Source organism: Amblyomma americanum, chromosome 1 (genome assembly GCF_052857255.1).
Source record: "Amblyomma americanum isolate KBUSLIRL-KWMA chromosome 1, ASM5285725v1, whole genome shotgun sequence".
Lineage (NCBI taxonomy): Eukaryota > Metazoa > Arthropoda > Arachnida > Ixodida > Ixodidae > Amblyomma > Amblyomma americanum.
The window spans coordinates 234198301-234221676 of NC_135497.1; the positions used below are offsets into that span (position 1 = coordinate 234198301).

Sequence of the window (23376 nt, forward strand, 5' to 3'; positions counted from 1 at the left end):
CTTAATTCTTACAGGCCGGCATACCGCGGTTTCATGCTGCAGGTCAGACACTGCATGCTGCTCGCTTCGCGTGACTCGAAGAACGGCTTATTTTGTGGCGACGACGCGGGCCAAGCTTAATGGTTAGCAGTACATGTGAGTGTGTGTGCGTGTGTGTGCGCGCGTACGTGTATGTGTGAGAGAGAGGTACACTCATCGTTAAAAGTGTACCTCCCACCTATTCAGGAGGCCTTCATCCGCCTCCATACTCCGGACCTCCAGTACACAGCAGTGGAACTAGAAAGCGATGGCGAAATCGACTTCAAAGACGCAGTGGGAGGCGATCATTGCAAAAGCGAAGTGTAATACCAATACTGGTCGCAGATTTCGAGTCACATATATGAACGCCGGTTAATTTTTTTTGTAGCTATAGCTACACTAGGCTAGACATGGTTACGGCATGCGCCGTAACCATGTCAACTAGTTGCTCTGAGCCATGGAGGAAAAAAACTTAGGAGAGCGCGCGACGCCAAGCGGCCAGCCTTCGCAAGCAAAGCGCTCGTGAAGCCGCTCACTTCCCAGTTTTTTCGCTCTCCCAATCAGTACTTAGTATTTTGGTGTTGGTATGTTTTAGTTCCCGCGTCTGCGCGCCCCGTGGCGCGGGCGTCTACTGCAAGGAGGTTGATCTACAGTCTGCTCCGCTAGTCCGCGCATGTGCGCGCCCGGCGGCGCTAGATGTCACCGCACGCTATCACGTGGCGTGGTCACGGGGGGACCAACTCTCTTCTTTTTAATGCATTTTTACTTTTTACGACTAGGCTTCAAATCTCTCGCGGATGCTCCCTCCTCAGTTTTTTTTCCTCCATGCTCCGAGCCATAGATGTTCCGCTGCTCCGCCGCGCGCATTCACTGCCGCTTCGCTAGTCACTACTGAGCATGCGCCGTGACCAAGGCAACTGATTGCACCAAGCCACAGAGCGTGGCGGCAGTCGTTTTACAACTGTGTACAAGGCAGCTACTGCTGACCATATCGGCGCTTTCATGTGTCGATTGTTGTAGCGAAGGTTGGAGCGAATGGTATTTTATACAATGATTGAACAAAATCAAAGGCAAGTACAAACGGCGAGCTAACATGCGACTTTGTCCCGGCCAATGACAGAGCTGCGCAGCAATTATTTCAGGTTAAAATCGAGAACCTTGCCATCCTTCCGCCGAGTCGCGTCTCGATTCGCACTTTGAATCCCAAAGAGAGCTTAGTCATTTTCACGTGTGGTGCGGTGCACCCGAAAGCGCAGCAACACGGCTTCGGGTACACGACGCTTAAGAGACAAACATCGGAAGTGAGGCGCAAAGCGTCGTCTGGTCTCCCGCGCTGTGTGGAACCGCGGGTGCCACGGGTGACGAGGGAGCACGAAAAAAGCGCGCGAACGTGATGCCATTCAGCCAACGGGAGGGCCTAACAAGGAGGGGACGCGCAGGAAAGGAGGGGAGCGGCGTTCTTCAAAACGTGCCATTACTTTTTGCTTATTGAGGGGCTTTATACATATTTAGGTACTCGAATGACGGTGAAGATCGGGTTGTCGGCGGAAATTCGTAGCATAGCTGACGTGCTGCGGACGTAACACATCCGAAACACATTCGCGGGAAGAACCGACGCAGTGGCTGAATGGTTAGAGCGCTGGGCTGAGCCAGAGTACCAGGGATGCTTCCCGGCCGCGGCGGCAGCATTTTAAAATGATGGAGGAGAAACATCAAAGGCGCTCGTGTGCTGGGCGATGTCAGCGCAGATTAAAGAACCCAAGGTGGTCTAAACTAACCCGGAGCTCTTCACTACGGCGTCCCTAAAAGACTATGCGTGGTTACGGGCCGCTAAACTCCACGATTTACAATGTTTACATTCGCTCGGGCAGAGTACATGGTCGTGAGCATCTCGACCAATTTGCAACTGGGTCCCATATGCGCCGCGTAGGCTCACGGTGCAAACTCTCGCTTCACACAGAGGCGTATCCATCTGATTTGTGCGGTAATAGAGCAGTCGCCCGTGTGACTTCGGTGCTGCCTTTCACGATTGTGGTAAGGCCATTGTTGCCAGAGGCGAAGGCGCCGATCCACATCTTTGATAAGCAAAGGGCCCTTTCTTCCTGGCACATATGTGTGAAAAATGAGGGAGGGAACTCATTTACATAAAAGTTCTTACGCTAAATGTTGTACCTTTATTTCTACCATCTTATTCCCCGTTTCAAAGAAAAACTTCTGGGTGGCATAACTCGTAAATAGAGCCGTCGATGCCAAGGCGCTTCTTGTGGTCAACAAAGAAGCGTTGCCGAATACAGAAATCCACAGGTCGCGCGATTGGTGATCTAGGCGCTTAGGTGCCATCTCTGCCCATGATTGCGTATATAATTGTTGTTGTTGCCTCAAAGGCGATGGCACATACCCACGGTGGGGGATCGGCCAGGGTTTGGTGCAGATCCAAAGAGAAAATTCACCCAGGTTTATCTCAATAGAGGAATCTGTGAAAACAAATAACGAAATTTGAGATATGTTGTGTAAATCGGAATGAAAATCGAGGAAACAAAACAGTGGATGTTGAAATAAATTTGAAAGCAATAATCAGAAATAAATTAATTTTGAGAGAAAAGTAAAGGCAACGGAAAGTTAACACAAAAATCTCTTGGTTTCGTCGACATACCTGTGAAGAAGCTCACACTCCTGCTTAAGGGCATGCCCTGTGACGGTTGCTCCGGAGAGGAGGACGGGAAGAGAAAACGGCTGCCCAAATTGAGCAAGATATTTGCATAAACTTAATTATCTACCGTGAAAGCCGCCGGCAGAGAGGTTGAAATGGTCTAACGTTTCAACGTCCCCACATAAACATATATTTGACAGCATGAACCCGGAACGGCGTAAATAAAGATTCAGATGAGGAATCCTACAGCACAACAATGTCATGGAAACCTCACATTGCCTTGAAGCACATGAACGTATGTTCCATGAGAATTTAAATGTTCAAGTCCACTGTAGCATGGATAGGCTCATGGTGTAGTTGGCAACGTTCATAACAGGTCCTGGTCAGCACGGTGAGGTTTGGAACATGGGCAACAGGCCCACTGATGGGTGATTTCGCTAAGAAATCAGCCATCGAATTTGAAGTAATGCCACAGCGCCAAATTGAATCCACTGAAAACGCACTTCTTGCACATGAAGGGGCACAAAGTACATTAGGGATCGGTACAAGAGAGTAATCCTCAAGCTTTCAAGCGCTGCCAAGACTGAGAGAGTCCGAGAGAATGATTACATGAGAAATATTGCGGGGAACTTTTGGAAAGGCCAAACTAATAGCGAGAAATTCAGCCGCAAAAATTGATGTAGAATGTGGGACCCAGATAGAATAACACCAGTCTAGTGCGTGGGAATAAAGAGCTACTGCTGCAGTTTCACCATGTTGAGATGCATCTGTGAAAATAACTACGTGGCTCGGATACTGGAACAGGTATTCTTCCAGGAGACCATTTAGCACATTGGCAGACAAGTTTTTTGCATGCATATCCACTGTAAAAAAAAATGCTCCGCAGTAGAGAAACCCACTGTTAATGCATTGCCGGAGGGTTTTCCGCAACATGAGGTACGGACTAAAGGTCAGAAAGAGACTCCGTATGACGGCTGTCACATTCTTGGTAACGGAAAGTTACTCCATGCTATGCACAAGAACGAAATCGGTTTTTCCACAACGAATGCTTCTGCTTTATTCCTAATAAAGTTTCTGCAATGTGTATGCATACATCCTCCGTTCACTCGGAAGTTATTTCATTTAGAGCGGAAATTATGTTTTGTAATTATGTACTTTCTGTAGTAAATGAACATGCGTCTTCATATAGCTTCTGCCCACAATGTTCGCTGCAGATACTATAGCCGTCCAGGTGCCGAAGAAATAAGTATTATGTACAAGGCTTTCCTTTACGCATATTATGTATTGCATACGTACAAAGAATGCAGCTTAGAATGAAAGAGTGGTAAGTGTTTGGGTGAGTACACGTACATGTTTTATTTTCATGGCAGACTACACACATTTTACATCTGCACATTGCTGTCGGATCCATCTGAAAAGCATAAAAAAATCCTCATTTATTAGTCACACAACACCAAATATGAATTTCACAAATACATTTCAACCATCTGCTATTGAACAATCGGCTTTCGTAGAAGCTTGCAAAAGCCATTCACTGAGAACCAACCCTTTATAATTTATTGCCCAAAATTCATTTCTCATAACAGTAAACAGTAAAAACCACAGGCCCAGAATGAAGCAGACAAAATGCGCTTACCCGGGCGGCACTGTGCGCACGAAAGTCTTTATGGTTGTCTCTCATTTTGTGCAAATAGAAAGTAGCTCAGGATGGGTGCCAGATACAATTCAATGCAGGTGCCTTTCTGTACATAGTACTCAATGCACAACTTAGCGAGCAAGGAACATTGGTAACGTCTGAAAAAAGGCCAGACACTTGCCGAATTTATCGTCCATCCAATTTTTTATAGGCAAGACAAGACAACGCGAAAGTCCCATACCCAGTTTATATCCAGTTCACGGGCCGAAAAACACTATAACATCGACGAATTCACTTCGAAGTGAGAGGCTCCACTTCAGAGCACGGCGCCATGTTGGCTGTCGAGCATCTGCTGCGTACGCTATGTGCTATATGTTTGATGTCACCGTCCAGTTTCTTCGACCCGTTTCGCTGCATCCGAACCGCCACTTCCGCTTCCGGCGTTTTGACCAATCAGGTGTGCCCGCTGCGGCAGATTATGATGCTTTTTATTATGACACAAACTTGGAATACGGCCCCAGGAATCACACTGCCCCCAAACCGCATGTTTTCACTCATAGTTTCCATTATCTCAGCATGTGCAAGAAAATGTACTAATATCTGATGTCAGTGAAAATGCAGTCAACGTACCAGTTGCAGCTCACTAAGGCATTCCAATATCTCTGCAGTGTGCCGCACAAGGAACGGATGCTCAAGTTTAAAAAACGGGCTCTTTGCAGAAATTTAACCAAAGGCCATTGCCATGTGAACCTTATCAAAATGATGACCCAGAAAGACAGTGTCCTCATGTGTCTGATGCAAAAGAAGGATAAAGGCATGAGTCTTTCTGATTCTTGAACAGCTGTGATACGTTTTTTACTGGTACTGCTTGGCGCAGCTTCAGTCTTCTTAACATTTTGTGATATAATTTCACATATGCGAAAGATCTCACTAGCAAACATTTCGGCACTAATGGAGAAGCAAAAAGACCCATATCCAAGGCCTTTTTTGTGACACTAAAGGAAGGCTCGCCTTTTAGGGTCATTTCTTACGAAGAGGTCCATGTGGCAACGAACTGAGAGAATTTTGGCAAGGGTTCTGTGTTCTGAAGCCTAAGAATTGCTCATGAGGTGCCCTGTAGATATATCACAATGCCTCAGTGAGCTGTTACTGGCTCTGTGAGTGCACTGTCACTTGATATCAAGGGTATGTACTTTTCCTCGCCACATGCAGCAATGATGTATACGTCAAGCGAAAGCATAAAAGATTTCTAAGTGCAATTCCAGATTGCTTGCGGAGGAAAGCACAAGAGTCTGGCCATGCTCAGCTGTTACCTTTGCTTCTTGCTCGAGTTCTACAGTGAGTACTACGTAATGACGTGTCTGCATCAACTCATATTTAACACCTGTCCTGTGTGACCTCCATCTTGCATTACATGACAGGCAACTTTATAACACCCTTCATGCAAGAGTGTCATCAGGGTCAGTGTGTTCTGTCAGCTTAATGGCCCTGTGGTTTGTGCTGTTTTCTACTCTTAAATTAATTACTGCCTTCATTCTCCACGCCATGAAGCCTGAATGTGCTACACTGGGCTGCTCCACGCATCGTGGAGCAGCCCAGTGGCCATTTTTTTTCATACATCGGAGGAACTCGGCTCGAAAGCCATGCTTACTATATTCAGCAGACAAGGGTACATGTGAGACACATCATTAATAACCAATTCGCACAGTGGTATCTGGTGCAAGAATATCTAAATACTACTCAATTTTTGCTTAAGTTTTCAGATACACCCTTAGATTAAAAACATAATTTGGATACATAAGCAGAAGCACAGCACCAAGGTACTCACCAATTGCTTGAAGCACTGTATGCAAGTTTTCATGCCATCATGAATACAGCACACTGTCCACATCTTCATCATGCCATGTCACTTCAGCACTTCAGTAGCAAAATTTGCCTCTAAAAAAAAGAGTAGTTTTGTTTATGCTAGAATGGTCATATTTAATTTTACTATATACTATGTACTTCTCATTGTACTGCCCCAGACTAAAAAATACCAATAATCATCATGCTTTGAATTATGTCATATATGATCACCAAATTTGGTGTAATTAATATTTATTTACTTATTGTACCCTCAGGGCCAAAGGCATTACAGAGGGGAGTGGGTTAATTAGGATAAACAACAATGAAATAGAATATAGTGAAAATAGGTATTAGAAAATAAATTTCCTCCAGCATAAAACAAAGAACAACATCCAGAAAACGTAAATAGTATAGAAACAATGTTTACAATACAGTGGAAGCAGATAAACACACAATCAACTTTCTTAAGAATAAACAATATTAGCTACAGCGTCATGAAAGATTTTATTATCAGGAACGGCTTCAATATGGGGGAAGGCGGTTCCATTCCACAGATGTGCGGGGAAGATATGACTGAAAAGAAGATTTGGTGTGGCATGTTGGGATGCCAACCTTCTGGCGGTGATCGATGCGACGTGAAATGTATTCAGGGGGTGACATGAAATAGTTGTGAAGCGCAACGTGATGATATAGCTTGTGAAATAGTGTTAGGCGACCAATTTTGCGGCGAGATTGTAACGGTGGGAGTGAGACGTTAGATTTCATGGCTGTGATGCTTGCCGTACGGTTGTAATTTGAAAGAATGAAGCGAACGGAATTATTTTGGAGTAATTACAAGGAATATGTGAGGTTTTCATGCGTGGGGTCCCATATTGATGCTGCGTATTCTAGTTTCTTAGAAATTAGTGTTCTTAGAAATTCTGATCGAAATAAATCTGACAAAATACTATTTCAGAAAATGTGGTGCAAGGAAGAAGGACGCTAGCTAGATAACCTAGACGAATGTTTTCAGTTGCATGCAGCCACCGGCACCCTTGCACACAAAATGTACAATTTAGTGGGTTTTACCTTTCCGAATAGAATTTGATGCTGCAAACATTTCAGTAAAAAAATTTCAACCTTCCATTCTGCATAAAGGAACGAAAATTCCTCTGCTTTTTTTTTCACAAGCCTCTGCAAGTACACAATTCAGTGAATCTACTCTACAAGTACTTGAATCTGTCATCACAAGACAGGGATGAGAAAGGAAACAAAACAGGCACTGACTCGCAACTGAAGTTTATTAAAGTGAACAGGGAGTATATAGAAAAGCCAAACACCACAAACTACACAATTACACATAAGCTATATCACAACATAAGTAAAAGATTGCCCTTAACATTCCTCTCATCTAGACAGTCCAACCCGCTGCATGTAAACGCTATGGGCAGCACACTCACACATTCGTCACCGAGTCATGCGTCTAGCCTCGACAATTTTGCAGTTAATCTGCTCTGAACATAGTGCCAAAATGCGTGTTGCTGAAAGGAATGGCTAGCAGCCTTCACATTCCTTGCAATGTGCACATAAGTTAGAACCCCTACCAATATCCAAATACCTCTTGTGCTCCTGTAGTCTTACATTGATACACATTCCAGTTTCACCAACATAAACCCAACCACATGATAATGGTATCCGACAGACCACATACATTTTGCAAGGCACAAATATGTTGCCACGTTTCACTCGACACATGTGCTTTTCCTTAACAAAATTCACAATATTATTAACAATTTTACAGATTGTAGACAACTTATTAGGGGCCGACAACACCATTTTTACGTCATACCTTCTGGCCACAGTTTTAAAATTTTGCGATAATATATGTATGTACAGTAACACAGTCAGTCTTTGGGCATCCCACTGGCTGGCCCCGGCCTGATCGTGCCAGTCCCTGCGAAGGGCTTTTAACATGCTAAAGGGAAGAATAGCGCAGCATCAAGTAACGAGAACAGCAGGACAGCACACCCACGCAAAAGTGCCAACCTTGGAGCAGATACAGAATCCAAGAGCGCGTGCTTAACATACAGCGCTGACAGTCAAGGAAACGAGGAAACACGGATTTAAACGCTAAAGATTGAACGAGCCCGATCCTTGGCTGCCAACGCTGAATGTCAAGTACGCGCTCTTGGATTCTGTATCCGCTCCAAGGTTGGCACTTGTGCATGTATGTGCTCTCCTGTTGCCCTTGTTACTTGATGCTGCGCCATTCTTACCTTTAACATGTCTGACCAACTTGCCCAATCTTATACGCTCAGCTTTAACAATTTATCGCACGCTCCTGCAATAGCATGGTTGGGAAATCATGCTTTCATTAGCCTTAAAATCTTCTCTTGGAAACCAGTTGTCACGCTGTGAAAGCATGGCTTCACCAATACCTAGCCTAGACTTGACGACGCAATGCTATCTTTCAGTAGCTTAGAATCATTCGACCAACAGTCAAGTAGCTGCTTAACACTCCTGGGTGAATATTGCTAGCATACATGGCGTGTGCAGAACATCAAGGTAAGCTTCAGAAACAGCAGCTCTTTTTGTTGAGACATTTTCTCCAAGGTAAACTTAAGACAAAGGACTTGCTCCTTAAACAACTTCACAATATGTACAGGTCCCACACTATCGAAACCTTTGTAAAAGACCAGAAAATCATAGACGTAGAGAAAGATTTCCCCCAGCCCATGCAATTTCTTGGCAATCATTCCATCCACCCTGCTTAAGAGAATATTGCTTGACACAGGTGCAGCCTTCAAATCGATACATTTAGCAGACTTGAACATATGCCACACTGCCATACTCCACAAACATGCTCTTCACTTCAAATAAAAGGAGGCAAGTGCCAAAAAAGACATATTACACACCCGTTCCTGAACACAAGCTCATCGTTGTGTTCCGATATACGCATTCATAAGCTTTTCACAAGATCTTCATACGGGATAGAATAAAATAGTTCTACATCGACACTAATCACAAGACAATCCGCTGGATTGCCATTCTTAAGATACTCAACCACACTGCGAATTCAGTAGAAGAAATGGATCTTCAAGACGCGAAGTAGACAGATGCTTTTGCAAACAACCAGAGACAATTTTGCATGAACCCTTTCCTGAAATTTATCTGAAGAGCATGTTATTGAATAGCATTTATTTGAAGAGCATATCTGTAGAGTACCGCAGTGTGGTATGTGCTCTAAAATCTGAAATATGTAGTGGTTCGAAGGTTGGCCTTGTGCTAAGCGATATTTTGAGTAGGGTGGATAGAATAATTGTCATGAACGTGCATGGGCTGGGGGAAAAATCTTTTGCTATGTCGATGATTTTCTGGTCTTTTATACAGGTTGTGATAGTTTGGGACCTGTACATATTCTCAAGTTGTTTAAAGAGCAAGGCCTTTATCTCAGGTTTGTTTACCTTGGAGCAAATGTCCCAAGAAAGAGCTGCGGTTTCTGGACCTTACCTTGATGTTCCGCACACTTCATGTGGGCTGGCGATATTTACCTAGGAGTGTTAAGCTGCTCCCTGGCTACATGTCGACCATTCCAAGCTAGTGAAAGATAGCATTGCACTTTCTAGCGTGGGCTCAGAATTGATGAAATTATGCTTTCACAGTATGACAACTAGTTTCCAAGAGCAGATTTTAAGGTTAACGAATGCAGGATTTCCCAACGTTGTTACTGCAAGAGCATATGATAAATTGTTAAAGAAGCTGAGACAGTTTTGCGGTGACCGGCACAATAAGGCTGGGGCCAGCCAGTGAGATGCCAAAAGACCAGTTGTGTTACCGTATTACATTGATTGTCGCACAATTTGAAAAATGAGGCCTGAAGGTATGATGTAAAAATGGTTTTCTTGGCCCCTAATAAGTTGTCTAAAATATGTAAAATTTTAAGAAAAATTCTGTGAATGTGGCTCGAGAAAAGTACACATGTAGAGTGAAATGTATATGTACCTTGTAAAATGAATGTGGTATCAGATATTATTATCTTGTGGTCAGGTTTGTGTAGGTGCAACTGGAAGGTGTATGAATGTAAGACTACAGGAACACAAGAGGGTAGAGGCTTGGCTAGGTGGTTGGGGTAACTTTGCTGTACATTGCACGGGATGTGAAGGCTGCTACTCTTTCCTTTTGGCAACACACATTTTGGCAGTAAATTCAGAGATTAAACGGGAAATTATCGAGGCTAGACACATCTTATGACTCCGTGACGAATGTGTGTGTTCTCTATCGTGTTTACATGCAGTGAGTTGTACTATCTCGACCAGGGAAATGTTGAGGGCAATTTTTAACTCGTGTTGTCCTGTATGCTTATCTGTAACTGCATGGTATATGGTGTTGCTTGGCTTTTTATATATTCCCTGTTCACATCAATAAACTTTAGTCGTGAGTCAGCGCCTGTCTTGTCTCCTTTCTCATCCCTGTCTTTCGCGCTGGTAGATTCACCGCGATGGCTCACCTCTGCAGAAATCAAGACATGACATTTTCCTCTTCACACCCATGGTTCAGCGCATAATACGGCAAAGGCTTTTCAATTCCAAGGAAAGTTCATGGCTCCATTTAACACTGCCTCCTGCTTACAAGACACAGCCGCATTCATTGTAGATTCTACCTGTGACACAAAGAGAAAAGTTTTAGTTTGAGTAGACTAAACTAGGAAAGAAGCACAAAATATCTATAGCCAAATAACTGAACTGAAAGAAATAGAGGGTAGTGTAATAGTGAACACACATACATTGCATGCAAGATATATGCATGATATATTGTAATATCCAACACTGCTACCATTGCCTTAGCCAACTACTTCATAAATAACAAAAAATGCAGTATCACAAAAATACTGACACAGTACTATTAGTTTTAATAGTAGCAGTGCAGGATCCATGAAAAAAAAAGGGCCCAGTGCTGGCTGTCGTTCCCACAGCAGCCTTGTGACCAATGGCCGGTGTAAAGGAAAGAGGAGGAATGACTGAAAAGAGAAAGAGCCAAGGGGAAGGAAGATAGGTATAGAAGGGCTTAGGATATGATAGGCAAATAAGGTTGTTTAGACAGTGAGCACAAAATAAACATTACCACACAAGTAAAGACATACAAGACCAACCATATATATCACTGTGCAAAGTGGCAAACTTGATGCCAAAGTGTTTTCAATAAAGTGATTATAATTATTAATAGCATAACTGACCGAGTGAAACCAAAACAGGGATCAACAGGGGAAGTCGTTAATATTCTGGCAGAAATTAAAAGAAGAAAATGGACCTGGCCAGGGCATACAATAGAATATGAATCACCAATGGTATCTTAGGGCAACAGAATGGCTTTGATGGATTTTAATAGCACAAGGTCATCTGTGGCCAAAGAGTGCCCTAGCATAATAAGTTAATTTCGTCTACTCAAGGTGAGATCAGAGACCCATTTCCCAAGCATTTTGTTCTAGAAAAGCCGAGCATCACGCCAGGAAACACCTTGTGCATTATATCGCAACAATATGAATTTCACCCGAAGAAAAATATAGCAGGAGAAAGCTGATTACAAGTTCGTTAGATAAGATTGGGAGATTTCTGAGGATAGTGTGGCATGCAGCTGGTGCAAGACAGATAATTAAACTGGAAGAGGCCATTGTCCTGAGGTGAATGTAAACTAAGCGATGAGGATAATGAATTTCACTACACTCGAGCTGTTAAGAATTAGCTCAAGCTCCATGCTTCAAGAAGATGCAAGTTTGCTCAGTGACAAAAAAAATCATAAGTTCACCCAAGAATTGGTATCTTGATGGTATCAGGCTGCAGGTGCAGATGAATTAATCCTTCCTCAGAGAAGAGCTACATAGAGCACAAAGCATTTTATGCCAGTCCTACACTGACAGCTGTTAATAAGTATTTTAAAACTGGCTTTAATTGCACAAACAATAATGCCCAGTTTGTGTTGGTCATGTGACTATGTTAATGAGGCTCTCATAAAAATTCTAGCAGGAGCTAAAATAGAAGCTGTCTCAACTTAGTTTCTATGGCAACGATGAAGAACTTAAACACATGCTGATTATTGCCCTACAAATTTTAAATTATACTGAAAAGTAATAGGGTGGTGCTTGTGCTGCAAAAACTACACCTCAACAACAAACGGAACACAAGATAAAGGCAATCACAAATTGCCCAAAATTTGAATGTTTGACAGAACAAATATGAAAAGAAAACCTCTCCACAACTGGAACAAAACAGCGTGATACCGAGCACACATTTGAAAATTGTTTCATCCAAATCCCCAGTCTGGTGCTCCAGCACTCGTCAGCCAGCATGTCATGAAATGTACCTTAGTTCTGGTAGCTGTAAAGAGTATACAGCTGATCCAGCATTTTGATATGTGAACAGTAACCCTCAATGATTACCAGGCTGAATACTTTTAAGAGGCTGTTCTAGTAACAAGACTGCAGTGAAACACTTAGCAGGTTATGCTGGCGTAATAATGCAAACCGTTAATCTGAGAGTTCGGTACCACACAACTGTGAGGTAACTCCTAAAGTTTTGCAATCAAATGCAAAAAAAGGACTGCCTATTATATAAACAAAATGCCAGGACGGAAGTGCTGCAATACAGCAATAGCGATACAATGTACATTTTAAGCAACACAATGAAACATGATCTTTTATCCTTAATTATCAGAATTTAAATATCTGTTTTCCTTGCTCACTTGCAAAAATAAGTTTAGATCATGAAAGCGCTCAAAAAGACAAGGATACAGAAAGAGATGGACACACAGTGCGCTTACTTCCAGTGTCTTTTTGAGCGCATCCACTATCTAAACATGGTTACCCAACTAGCCCAAATGCTGTCATTCCAAAATTAAGCCTTTCACAAAGTAGGAGCAGCTTTCACCATACAAGGTGCACCATAACTAATCCAACACTTTTTTCATATGTTTTCTCTAAGAATAAACACTGCTTGAAGATTTTGCAATAATACTTGTCTTTTTGATTCTACAAATGTAACATGCAAGTGTTCAATGAAATGACCATCTGCCCATCTTGATCATTGCTCAAAATCAGGGTATAATGCGCCATGAAGGGCAGGCTCTCCTTGATTTTTATGTTTTCCTAACGAAGCATGTACGTGCAACCCTTCTGCTGGCTTGTATGCAGCAGGTTTGTCTAGGTAGGTGAACTGTGGTTTTGCCATAAAGATGAAATGGTACTTTGGAAGTGAATGGCTTTCTAAAATGCATTTAACATACATACTGGGGCTTTAAAAGCACCTGGTGTAAGCAATATCAGTGGGGGGACAGCAGGAGTGGCCTAGTGGTCTGAGCATCTGCCTCGCAAGCGGGAGGTGCGGAGTTCGATCCCCAGTGCCACCGAGTAACCAGCGGTGATACAATAGGTCTTTTCAATGGCCAGTTTAAAACTTGAAATAAACATGCTGCAATATATACAAAAAATGATTTGTGTGCTCTCTCTTACATGACATTAGTTAATCATATCATAGTGTTGGTAGTATAGAAAATGCATGCGCAGAACATATACATGCACTGTTTTTGTTGATATCTTACCTGCTATGTGCTCTTATGCCATGTTATGTGCTGGGAAAGCAACAGAGAGTGAGCAATGGTGTGTTGCAGCCTTTCTTCTGGTGGAATTTGAATCATGTGAAGTGCAGCTGAAAGAAATTGTTTCATACATAAGTATATTTCATGCAACACAACAAAAAGTGCACAGCCCCATCATGAGTTGTGGTTTAAACTAATAGTGAGCATTTTACTACTCTAACACATGATGCAAGTCAGTGATGCTGGAGGCACAAAACTAAATACTGTGAGGTAACAAGAGCTAATATGAACGATCATGCCTTTAAGATATATTGTCAATATACATTTTCCTGAACGAACTAAACTAATCCTTAGAAGCATTCAGAGGAAGACAATTTTGCTAAATGCCTTTTGCCAGAATAGGCCTTTTATGAACCAGGTACAAATGTAAAGAATCTGACTTTAAGGCCATGCTATGCATGCTCTAATGCCAAAGTAGTAGCACACAAGCAATTTGTATACTATACCCCTAGTTTTATGGTGGGCCTGTACTCCACAATTTTCACGCAAGGTAGTGGAAAGTATGTGCAATAAAACAGACCTCTGCTTGCTGAAACCGACAAATAAATACTGGGTTTCTAAGGCAGGAAAGAAGTTACAAATTTCCTTCTGCAGGTTTTGAACTTCTGGCTAGTTATTTGAAAAATATCAATCCCTGACCTGCAGTGATTGATGTTTCAGCAAATAACATTTCCATTGTAACAGTGGAAATGCTCTCTTATTTGAGGAATGACTTTTCAAAAGCCTGCGTTTCATGGTGGCTGTCAAGTATCCCTGATAATGAGAAACCAGTCACGACACAACCAAGCCCCCATAGCACATTTTCAACTACACCCTCAGATGTAGTTTTAAAGTAAGTGTTAAGCAATACAAATACAAATCCCTTGATTTCCTTCATGATTTATCACTGGTGTATGCAAAGATAACCGTACAAGATGTGGAGTGCATGATAGAGAGAGTGTAGGCAGATGGTTTCTTGACACTCACAAAGTGAACAAGGGAAGGAAAAATCTCAGGATGTTTGCCAATGTTTCGACAAGGCGACTTGTTTTCGTCTGGGGTCAACATACACAGATGAAACTTAGAATCTCTCAAGTACAGGATTGTCCAGTCTTAGTGCGAAAACGCGAGCACATGGCTGTGCTCTTTGTGCCACTGCGTCTGACATTGCCGCACATCGAAGTGTAACAGATGACACGAAGCACCACATCCAGGAGCCTCTCCTCCTGCGCCATTTTGCAGCGATGAGTGGCTGAGCCGCATGCAGTGGATCTCTAAAGAGTGCAGCCACGTGCTCACATGTTTGTACTAAAAGTGGCCAGCTCTGTACATTCCAGAATTGGCGTAATTATTTGAAAAGGCCTTGCACATGGTTAGAGGTTTCCCAACCCATAATTCCCCCTCTTTTCCTGCTTTCTTTAATTTATCGTTATACTTTAACCTTTAACCTTACGCCCTGCACCTCCTGACGTCACTTTTCGGAACCTTGGCTCCCACACTCCTTCCCCCCCCCCCCCCCCTTCTTTTTGCCTTTTCTCCAAGCCTGCCCTCATTTTCTCTTTTTCCTTCAAATTAATTTGCCCCCCCCCCCCCCTCCCTGGTATTTTATTCAGTCATGCTGCTTAATTCTTTTATCCTAGTTTTTCAGGTAAAGGCAGCCAGCCATACCAAGCCACCTGTTGCAGCTGGACATAAAGCCTTTCAAGCCCACTATCTCCACGCTCCATACCCCGGGATTGCTTTCTACTGAATTGGCATTTTCTTTTCACAGTTCTGCAGGTCAACTGGTTAATCTTCTTTAGCAGCCATCATGCCTGGTCAAGGTTCACGCTCCCCATCCTAACGCCCTTCCCATATCACACCCTCGTCCCACACAACAGGCCTTTCTCCTCGAAGTGAAAACCTTATTTAAACCACACCAATGATGAACGCTTTGGCAGAGAAAGACAAGTCCTCTTGTCAAAACGTTGACAAGCACCCTGAGGCTTTTCCCTCCCTTATTCAGTTTGTGAGATACCAGGGACAGGTGTTCAAGCAGCCATACCACACTAATACCCCTGCCACACGGGCACCACAATGGCCTTTGAGAATCAGGTCCTTATATCCAAAGGCATAAGGAGTGCAGCTACATGGCACAAATGTTGCGCCTTTGCCGCTAAGGGCCTTGGAGGTGAAGGCGCTCAAACGAGGCCTGCGGAGCCCGAAGGCGCGGGCTTCGAGAACCTGTGATCGCAGTGGCATCTAAAGTCAAAAAGTAAAAGCATTAAAAAAATAGATACAGCTAATATTGTTTGAAAACATTTTTTCAAATACGAAAGGTGTGTCTGGCTTTGGTTTTTGTATGGGTGCTTATGTTTTATGTTCAAATTTCAAGACAGCAAAAGTGTTGCGGCAACACCGAGCGCCCTTGGTGGCCAAGGCAATACACGTACAAAACCTGCTCCTGCTGATGAGAGTAGCTGTTGCAGTACTTTTAAACAAGCAATCAGAATAAAAAAATTGTCTAAGCTCAACAAATGAACAGAATACACCACTTTAATTTTAAAACACTCAATTCAGCCACCTCGAGCATAGCAGCGGGTGCTAAGCCTGAACGACTTTCACCTTTGGGCTGCACCTTGTAGCTGCGTCGCTGCTCCTTTAAGCTTTTCCTCCTTTTGTGAAAAAGGGTGCCTTTGCTGGAAAGGCCTTCGAGGATGCCATGTGACAGGGGTATAAAGCATTCTTTAGTGACATGAAAGACTCAGTGCCTTTAGTTCTGACCACATTCTGAATCATGCTTTGGTAGCCTAGTATATCAAAACACTGGACATGACAAAAACAGCTAATTAGTGAGGGCTATTATTTGCTATGGGTGAAATTATAACATTCTCCTAAAATAATGAAAAGAAACCACCAGCACTTACATCAATGTATAATTTGGCTATAACATACTGACATGACAATCTAGTTAAACGTAAATTCCCTTTTCGCACTTCAAAAATGCATGCATTATTTCCAGAAAGCGCGAGAACAGAAACTCATACATAGTGCCAAAGAAAAGAGTGCATAATAGTACCACTTATGAGGTGTTTATCGGCAACTGCAATGAGCAAGGCAATGTAAATGGCAATCCAGAGTTATGTGTCTTATGAGTGCATGCACCTGAGAGGTGATAGCAGCTGTGGACGCAGCTGTCCATCGCAGTTTTGAGTCTGTTGAGATAACACATGGAGTAAGGTATTCCCTGTTTTGCTGCCGAAGGCAAAATTGTCAGCGAGTGGAGTTGCCTTGCTGTTCACTGTCAATATCTACTGCTCAATGTAAAGGAAACTAGGGTATAAAAAATACAGCATTTCATATTATGCTTTGGCCAAATGCAGTGAGAATGAAACAAACTAGAGACTTGTCTTATGATGTTTGCACTCTTTACTTTGTACCAGAGGAAAATAAATTTGTGTACAGTTGAGCTACTGCTTGCCATTGTCCTAGAAGAAATGAATCCAGGTCTCAGAAAGTCTACAGAGAGAACACTGATGCTGCATGTGCATTTCTATGAACTGTTCTGAAATATGCAGAAGTTACCAATTTTTTCCTACCTGATTACATACTGTAATCTTTGCAAGGAATATGAGGTTAATGGACTGGGAAAAAAAGTAAGGAATGTGTTGTATCCCGTACCGTTGGGGAACTGCCCGGTCCGACTGCCCGGAGCAGCCGGAGCACCACCACGTCAAGCACCCGCCACGTACCACTTCGACCAACTCCCTTTTATTCCAGTTCAATGATGAATATATATACAGATGTGCGAGTCAGCTGACCAGATAGGGCGCATGCCTAGCGCCACCTAGTTTATACAAACATAACTACAGAATACAATACCACATTATTCCCCCTCAAAAGAGTTAGCAACTAACACTGGAAAAACACAATAAACACTCAATGTCTTTCATAGTCTTTAAACCACACTGGTGGTCTGCTTTGTCTCGTCGAATGCCTCAGTCCTGGAACGTCCCTTTCAACTGGCGTCTGAACAGATGGCTGCTGGGGTGGGTCGTGGTTCTCCTGCTGTGGTTCGCCAAGTGGTTTTGCTGATTCAGGCGAACAACTTTTCGGAACTGTAGGTGGTGGAACTGGTTGGGGGCAAGGTACCAGCCGACTCCGATTCCATGTGCGGCCATCATTGAGCTTGTAGGTATCTTGACCACATTGGTCCACAATGGTGAATGGACTCGAGTAGCTCAGAGCGCCCTTAGGCACGTGACCAGGCAACTTGACTCTCACCGGTTGACCTGTTGTTAATGGAGAGTACTTTGCAGCTCCTCGACGGTCAGTGTAAGTCTTACTTGCTTGTTGCCTTTGTGCTACTCTGCTGTGGATGGACTTCATCGCTGCCTGCGGATCTTGAAAAAACTCTTTACCTGGCGCTCCTACAAGATCAAGTTTTGTTCTGGGATGACGGCCGTGAAGAAGGACGGAAGGCTTCACTCCTGTGGTCGCATGCGGTGTGAAACGGTAGACTCCCAGGTATTCGGTGATAGCTTCCTTCAAAGGCCGATGTTCTTGTGCGCAGACTTGAACGTACTCTTTGAGTACTCGATTAAACCTCTCTACCTGCCCGTTAGCTTGCGGATGATAGACTGCCGAATACGTATGAGCGATGCCACGTTCTTTGAGGAAACTGTCAAACTCCAAGGCTGTAAACTGAGCACCATGATCACTCACAATCTCGTCTGGATATCCTTCCCTGCTGAAGATGCTTCGCAGAAAGGAGATGACTGTTGCAGTTGTCACCCTTGCTGAGAAACAAACCTCAGGCCACTTGCTGTAGTAATCGATGGCTGTAATGGCAAAACGGCAATCTGCCGGCACTTCGGAAAAAGGGCCCACAATATCGATGCCTAGCTTCTGCCATGGTGCAGATGGGAATGCAACTGGCTGCAGAGGTGGTGTCACGGGTTTTGCAGACTTGTCAACAGATTGGCATACCGCGCAGGATGCAATGAATTGTTCTACTTGCTTGCACATAGCAGGCCACCAGTATTGCTCACGTAGTCGCTGCTTTGTCCTCGTTATTCCCGGATGAGACTCGTGGGCTGCGTCAAGAAGCCGTGCTACGAGGGACGAAGGTACTACAAATTTGTCACCACGAAGCAGGAGGTCTCCAACGACTGAGAGCTCAGTTTGCACCCGGTAGAACGGAACTGCTTCGGCAGGCAACATCTTCACTGCGGGCCATGCCGATGTCACCCACTTTATAACCTGCTGCAGCAACGGGTCCTGCATCGTTTCAATGACAAACTCTTCATGAGTAATGCATGTTGAGACAACACAAACAGTCTCTTCTTCCTCTTCCTCCACACGACCTGGAAGGGGCATCCTTGAAAGAGCATCAGCAACAGTATTCTTGTCACCCTTGTGAAATTCAATCGTGAAGTTGTATGCCAACAGCCTGGCGTGCCACCTCGCAATCCGGAACGGTCGGCGACCTACTCCCTTTGTACTAAGGAGTGTGACCAGAGCCTGGTGATCGGTGCGTAATATGAATGAACGACCCCAAAGGTACACTCTCCAATATTCGCATGCCCACAAGCAAGCAAGGGCTTCCAATTCCCCTACAGAATACTTCTGTTCCTGTGAAGTAAGCCTGCGAGAAGCAAAAGCAATCGTCACCAGTTCATCATTCCTTGTCTGTTGCAACACTGCTCCCAAGCCAATGGATGAGGCATCCGTAGTGACAATAATGTCACCCGCAGGATCAAATAGCTGTAAACATCTTGTGGCCAGGGAACATTTCAGTTGCTCGAAACAAGCTTGTCTTGCAGGGTTCCATGTGAATGTGGCATTCTTACGTAGCAACTCTCGAAGAGGCTCGACAACCACCGCATAGTCAGGTATAAATTTGGCGTAGTAGCCTACCATGCCCAAGAATGAGCGCAGAGTACCGACATTTGTTGGGGCTGGCATAGCCTTGATGGCGTCAATGTTACTTTGTAAAGGGCGTATTCCCTTGTGACTGATCCTGTGACCAAGGAAGTCGACTTCTTGCACATTAAAAATGCATTTGTCATTCAACTTCAATCCAGCCTTTGCAATCAAGTGCAAAACTTGTTTCAAATTCTTGAAGTGCTCTTCACGTGTGCTTCCGTACACAATGACATCATCTATGTAGCACAAAGTGTTTTTGCAGTTCTGCAAAATAGTGGCCATCATTTTCTGAAACGCAGACGGTGCTGATGCAAGACCGAAACAGACGCGCTTGAATCTGTACAGTCCACTATCGGTTATGAAGGTAGTCAGTTCCCTGCTTTCAGGGCTTAGCAGAACTTGGTGATATGCAGCTGCTAAATCAATCTTTGAAAAGTAATTTGCGCCATGAAGTTTGTGCAATATTTCTTCCGTGTGCGGCAGTGGAAATTTGTCAACGACAATCGCTTTGTTTGGTTCGCGCAGATCGACACAAATTCTTATCTTGCCGTTTTTCTTTGCTACTACTACGATTGGAGACACCCATTCAGACGTGTCAATCTTTTCTATGACATCTTCTTGCTCAAGGCGCTGCAGCTCTTCGCGTACTCGGTCTCGCATTGAAAATGGCAAACGCCGCAACTTAGCAACAACAGGCGTGATTCCTTCTCTTATCTTGACCTTATGGACAAAATTTGTTGCAAGCCCTAACTTGCCATCAAACAAGTGCGGAAACTGGCAAAACAGTTCACGGTCAAGGCCTTCTGGCGCTTGCGTAATATGGGTGCATTGCAATGACGTACCGTTGATTTGCAGACGCAGCGTTTCGACAGCGTCGATGCCGAGAATGTCAGTACCGTCCTTGACGACGTAGAAGAGAATGTCGGCCTGCCGATCCTGGAAGATGACTGGCGCCGTGAAACACCCCTCGATGGTTATTCTGCGGCGAGAGAAATCGTAGAGTGACGCTGATGTTGGCTGCAAAGGGAAGCGTTTCAACCTTGAATACGTGGCGTTCGACAGAATGGAGACAGCAGAACCCGTGTCTACGAGGAAACGTATAGGAACATCTTGTACGAAGACTTCTGTGTGAATCCCTCCTTTGCACTGCCGGTCGAGAAGCAACACGTTGAGATCGCCGGATGCACTGCAGGTGTCGACTTCTCGGACAGCAAGGGCCCTTTCGTCAGGCATGCCGCTTCTACAGACACGCTGAAAATGTCCTCGTTTGCCACATTTGCTGCAAGTTTTACCCCGCGCCTTGCATGTCTTGGAATCTGCAAGATGCCCTGAAGACCCGCAACGGAAACAGGACTTCGGCTGCTGCGAACGCGGTAACTGCGTTTCTGAGCGGCATGGCATCCGATGTTTTTCGACCTTTTGAACGCTCGCAGCCGATGACTGCAGCTCAAGTGAGTATTTCGTGGCTTCTTCGATACTGTTTGCAATAGCCAGTGCGCGTTCAAGAGTGAGCGAAGTGCCTTCAAGCAGTACTCGTTCCCGAAGAACAGGGTTGCACGTTTTCGCTACAAGTTGGTCACGAATAAAATCGTCAGCCTGCTTACCGAAGTCGCAACTTAATGCCAGCTCACGCAACGCCGTGACGAACGCTGTTGCAGTCTCCCCGGGCAGTTGGGTGCGTTGTCCGAACCGATGCCGCTCCACGACGACGTTCGTTTTAGAAGTGAAGTAAGCGTCCAACGTAGCCACCGCTGCATCGTACTCGTCGCTCGTACCGCTTCCTTCCTTTCCTTCTGTAGGCGGCATCGACGATTTCTCCTCCGGCAACGCGTAGTACAAGCGTTGGCCTTCCACACCCAAACAGTGTAGCAGCAAAGCTTTACGGCGCGCAGGTGGGTGAGCGTCGCTCCCGGACGCCAGGAGATAGTTCTTGAAAAGGCGGTGCCACTGCGTCCAAGGAATGGCGGGCTTCCCGGGCGTCGGCAGGAACTCGGGCGGTTGATGCAGGCTCATTGCTTCCGCGTTCGGTTACTTCACCACTCGTCGCCAACTGTTGTATGATGAATATATATACAGATGTGCGAGTCAGCTGACCAGATAGGGCGCATGCCTAGCGCCACCTAGTTTATACAAACATAACTACAGAATACAATACCACAGAATGGTACCTTTGGTACTCGGCACTTGGACAAACAGATGACCCACTGGCGTCCCCAGGAGCTCTGCTACCAGGCATCCCTAGCAGCAGTAGTCAATTGTCCAGATCCAAAGGAGCCATGCGAATGATTGCCGAAAAGTCAAGTTTAAGGACAGCAGCTGCATGAACACAAAACAGTTTTCCAACGTTGTTTCAGCGTGATGAATGGTTTCAAATCTCTAGATTATTTCTGGTAGTACACAAATTATCAGAAGACCATCTCCTGCGCAGAATCATCTCAAAACACATTGGACACGCAGTACCAACATGGACAGTTTGTGCTTCATTGAATCCAAAGGTTTACGCTGATCGACCAATGTTTACACAAAATAGAGACAGAAAGCGCATGCACGTTGTACTGATGTTATCGTGAACATAACATGCGACGAGACGCAGGGTTACAATACAAACAAAAAAACCGCTTTCAAAATATGAGAACAAAAGGCTCACCTTCTCACAAGTTCGCGAAACCGGAGACGTTGCCGACTGGCCGCCGCCAAAGTCACTCGTAATGCACAGAACAATAAAAATGCAGTGCCGCTGACTTTCCTTGAGCAACTTCAGTTGATTAAACTTCCAACTGTTTGCACCGACTACCTCTGCAAGCAGGTCTATACAAGTTATCGGCGCAGCCACGCCATTTGTAATTCACTGAGCTGCACGGGAAATTCATAGCGCCATTCGCGTATTCGCGTTCATGCACACGTCGCTGATGTCGCAAAGGCGCACAACGGGAAAAACATATAAGATGTATTTAACTTTACGGTAGCTTTTTTAGCTGACAACCTGAATGGTTTGATATATTAGGTTTTTTTTTTTCGTTGCAAGAACGTTATTGCCACCAGCTGCTGCGCAGGTTGGCCATGCCTAGCCATGGCGAAGTCGAAGTGCTAGCCAAGCTCGCAGTCGGAAACATGAGCGCAGTGTGGAGTTGAATGAACAGGCGCTGTGGAATGGGTTTTTGTTCTTCTGTGTTCGCTGCGTGCGTCCTGTGCGTTGTGTGTCTTTAGTATGTGTGTGTGTGTATGTGTGGCCCGAACGCTGCATTGGAGTGTACAGCCGCTTGCTGTCCAGTGCGGCATCGGTGCCTAGTAAAACGATCATGCAGAATGTGCTTTACAATGCCAATGGCCCTGCACGAAAGAGAATACTTGAAGCCGACGAAAAAACTGCTCTCCCTCGTGGGGCTGCAAGAATCTGGCGAGTAACAGTTGACGCACGTTTCGGTGGATGATTCCGTTTACCACGCCAAAAAATTCAGCACTGGCCAACAGCAATGTTGGGCTGCTGCATCATGATAAACACTTGTGTGATGCTTGTGACAAGCTTGTTGGATGTGAACGTGGCCATGAATGGTGTTCGCCGAGCAGCGGTCCTCAGGGCGTGGCACCAGTGGATACCTGAAGACGGTTACTGTTTGCCCGCGCCCTGGCGCCTCGCATTCAACCGCATGCTTTGGCGTTATTTATATCTGAATTTCACACGTAGTTGAAATGTCGCAAATATTACAGCCGCATC

The 23376-nt window shown here is 44.6% G+C and overlaps 1 long non-coding RNA gene across 5 annotated transcripts; it reads right to left on the reverse strand.

Moving 5' to 3' along the window:
• Positions 1-2199: 2199 nt before the first annotated feature.
• LOC144114783 (uncharacterized) lies at positions 2200-22581 on the reverse strand. Of its 5 annotated transcripts, XR_013311126.1 has the most exons (9): positions 22309-22581; positions 21830-21899; positions 16359-16442; positions 13719-13825; positions 13408-13588; positions 10636-10788; positions 6133-6242; positions 4019-4079; positions 2200-2492 (listed from the first exon to the last, which is right to left on the reverse strand). It is a non-coding gene; the product is annotated as an uncharacterized LOC144114783 (long non-coding RNA). The 5 variants fall into 5 exon arrangements; XR_013311124.1 differs by lacking the exon at positions 16359-16442; XR_013311125.1 differs by lacking the exons at positions 13408-13588; positions 16359-16442 and having other exon boundaries at positions 10636-10784.
• Positions 22582-23376: the final 795 nt, after the last annotated feature.